The sequence below is a fragment of the Entelurus aequoreus genome, linkage group LG28 (genome assembly GCF_033978785.1).
Source record: "Entelurus aequoreus isolate RoL-2023_Sb linkage group LG28, RoL_Eaeq_v1.1, whole genome shotgun sequence".
Taxonomy (NCBI): Eukaryota; Metazoa; Chordata; class Actinopteri; order Syngnathiformes; family Syngnathidae; genus Entelurus; species Entelurus aequoreus.
This window is the reverse complement of record NC_084758.1, coordinates 1,685,569-1,689,289: the sequence shown is the minus strand read 5'-3', so window position 1 is coordinate 1,689,289 and position 3,721 is coordinate 1,685,569. Positions and strand designations below refer to the sequence as shown.

The 3,721-nt window shown below is 39.5% G+C and overlaps 1 long non-coding RNA gene across 2 annotated transcripts; it reads right to left on the bottom strand.

Moving 5' to 3' along the window:
* Positions 1-897: 897 nt before the first annotated feature.
* LOC133645008 (uncharacterized) lies at positions 898-1,900 on the bottom strand. Of its 2 annotated transcripts, XR_009824868.1 has the most exons (5): positions 1,750-1,900; positions 1,612-1,662; positions 1,316-1,360; positions 1,175-1,239; positions 898-949 (listed from the first exon to the last, which is right to left on the bottom strand). It is a non-coding gene; the product is annotated as an uncharacterized LOC133645008 (long non-coding RNA). The 2 variants fall into 2 exon arrangements; XR_009824867.1 differs by lacking the exon at positions 898-949 and having other exon boundaries at positions 1,139-1,239.
* Between the last annotated feature and the right edge of the window lie 1,821 nt (positions 1,901-3,721).

The following is a 3,721-nucleotide window of genomic DNA, read 5'->3' as shown; positions in this document are numbered from 1 at the left end:
GTCACGCCAATTTTCTTCCCATTACAAAAACCTTCCTACCCCCCATTTACTTCCGGGGTCATTTCCGCGTACGTCATTTCCTCTTACGTCTTTGACAGCGATCGATAGCACTTCGTTTGACTCTTTTTTATAATACAGCGTTAACAAAACGTCGTATTAATCGGACAAGTATTAATCTGACAAATTTACTTGAGGATATTCCTGACTGCACATTTGACTCATGGACATATGCGGAAATTAATAACAGTGTACAATAAGTTAATTCATTATCAATCAACATTATTAAAATGTATTAAAACTAAATGTATTCGTTAAATTCAGTTTTTTTTTAGTTCTCTGTGTAAGTGAACTAAATTAAAATGACATTTATGTGCACATATGTACCTCAGTGAAGTCAGATGACCCGTGGTCAGACAAACGACAATATTTAGAATAAGAACATAAAAATAAAGAAAAACCTTGGGTATTTCTTCAAGACTTTAAAATGAGGCAAAAAACTGCAATGTAAAATGATTTTTTTATTGTTTACAAATGTTTTGTTCTAAACTTTGCGCGAGCCGCACCTAAAGAATGGGGAACACAGATAAAGGACAAAGCGTCAATTATAATCACAAGTGGTGGTCACCTCAGAAGTAGACATGTTGTAGTGAAAAGCTCTTAAACCACATCAAGGTACAAACCAATAATGGTTATTAGATTATTATTTTTGAACCAGTTATTTTTCCCCCAGCTTACATATTTCTTCAATCATTTTTTTTATGGAGCAACATAGGTATGATACAATTTATTCACTTTTGTGTCATGGCATACCAGTACTGTATTCAGTTCATCTTTGATGACGCAGTCGATGGCCTGGACTGACTTTCTAGATACCCTAAAGACTGGCTGAAGAATGCCCTGCAATAGGCCGCTCGCCTTGTCTGTCCAATAACAGAACCTCTGGCCATGCCTGTAGGGGAAATTGAAGAAAAGATCTTCAGATTACAGTTACTAATCCATCCATCCATCCATTTCCTACCGCTTGTCCCAGTTTGGGGTCGTTGGGGTCGCTGTAGCTTATCTCAGCTGCATTCGGGCGGAAGGCAGGGTACACCCTGGACAAGTGGCCACCTCATCACAGGCAGTTACTAATCATGGTAAACAATACATCAGATATTTCAAGAAGTTGTCCTACCCTTCAATGCCAAAGCGCTCCATTAGAAGGACACACCACCAACGCCGGATTGACTGCATGTCCAGCTAGAGCAGATATAACAATGAGTTCATTATTTTTACCTCTCTTATTTTGAAATCTTTTAAATATCTAAATACTTACCACACTGTAGTGAAAAGTAGTGTCCGTACAGAGCCAGAGGGAGTACTAAAAATAGAAAATAGTAATTTTTCTGAGCACATGTAATAATTGTGTAATGAAAAAAATATTTCTGTACTTTGTAATAATCTACTAAATTGATGAAAAGAGCCGTCAACATCAATACTGGAAATGTGATGGATAGGAATATCTCTGGAAGCAATAATTGCAACCAAATATTTTTGTCATTTGATACTGTGTTTCACATCATTGTGGGGGAAGTTTAACCTACTTTTCTTCTTTAAAAATGCTCAACTTACCATGAGCATGAAAACACCACAGTCATTCCCCGAGGTCTGGCGTGGGATCTCCTGGTAATACACATTAGCACCATGAAAATGTATACAGCCTTTGGGTTTACTACAAGACATTTATATTTTATAGAGTAAACCTATTACCTGCATGTCTTTTCCAGTGAGCTCACTCCAGCTTCCTGGGACGATGTGCTGCGCAATGCTCCTGCAGTAAAAAAGCCAAATGTGAATCAAATAAAATGCAATAAGCCACTTGGCATATTAAAACATGAAGACAAATTGTAAATAAACAAGTGAAAATTCTATTGGAACACTGCCAAAGCATGAACAAAATCACGTTTCACCAGTACTGGTCCATGACTCTGTGGTTGAGGACCCCTGTAGCACACCACTGGAACATGGATAGAATGGGAACATAGCTGAAAGAAGAACATGTCTAAAACATGAGCATAGCGGGGAAGGGAAAGATGACTAGAACAGAACCATAGCCAAAACCAGAACATGGCTGGAACAAAAGGTGGCCAAAATGGAACTGTGGCCAGGATTATTATAAAGGGACCTAGAGATGGCTCTGTACACCTCATCACCAAAACCAGATGGCCAAAGGGCAAACTGAGAGTCCAGCAAGAGAATTTCTCTCTTTGCCGGCCTCAACACCTGTAATGGTCAATGCAGAAAGAGGCCTAAATAATGTCATTGCACAAGAATGATAAGATATCTCCAGTATTTTTCTTTTCAACACTTACACAGAGAAGGTAATGTTGTGCTTGCTCCACGCTGGGAAGAGGAGTGCATCCTTTAGATGTGCATCCCTCTGTAGTAAACATTTATGAATATTTTAGAAAGAAATTTCAGATTAGTGTAGTTATTATCATTCAAATGTCATTGTACTCACTGGAAGGCTTGACATCGGATCGACGTCTTTGTGCTTCCACGTTGGTACAATATACATGTTGGCAATGAAGACATCTTTGCCCTGAAACAGTTTTAAATCCAAAAACATGAGGATATGTGAGCTTTTATATTAACCATTGAATCAGATTTTTTAATGACCAAAAGCAGCCTCTGTTGTGCAGCTCTAAGAAATCCTACATGTCTCTGAGCAGCTTCCTGAAGCAGCTGGAGGCAAGCATTTCAACATCGGTCATCACATTACAGATGTAACAAAGTTATACATATCCATGGAATAAGCAGTCAAGTGAAACAAACATAACAGTTACAGTACTGACCGTGGAGTCCATGTCTCTGGACAACCCGAGAGACCAAAACTCTTCTCGGGTTAAACACACCCCTCCCTCTTTAACCATCAGCTCCATAGCTGGACGATCGCAGGCCAAAACATACTCCAGCTGTTCATGAAAACATTTTACATTACCCGACTTGAAGAAAACCTTGGCCACTTCACAAAGCAATAAATGTATATATTTTGAATCATATACTGGCTCCAATGTCAACATTTTACTCAATTTGAAACCTGCTCACCAGTTGTTTCTGGTCGGGGTGCAGCTCCTTTTTCCAGGGTGATGCGGGGCCAGCATATGTATGGTCCGTGAAACAATGACACTGGACATGTGTCAATCATACAAATAGTTAGAAAGCTACATGTATGGACACATTAACACTTTTTTTCTGAAAAAGTACCTCAGTTTCCTCCTCCGATGATGAAGTCAGCATTTCAGCATCTCCTGGAAGCACAGGGGCTGAAGGGGAATCCTTTGGCCAGCCAGGGTGAGTCCCTAAATGAGAGAGGAGGCATATTATGATACAGGGGAGGGATATTAAGATCTCTGAACAAAAATGCCTGTAAACAGCATTCAGTTTGACATACTCGGGCGCAGAGGTTTCAGTGATGCATACGGGGTCATCATATGCTTGGGCTTTCCATCCAGGGTCTCCAGACTAACCATATTGTTTGGAAGAACCTCCATAACTCTGTAACATCAAGGGAATGACTTCTGGCTTGGTCATCACCAATATGACAATCATGAAACATTTGACCAGTAACGTTGTGGTTAGAATTCAATATTGCATTCAAGCATGTGAGTACATTCAGACTGAATTACAATCCTAGAGTACAATAGTCAAAGACCACCATTTAGTTACCTCTTTCTTGAAT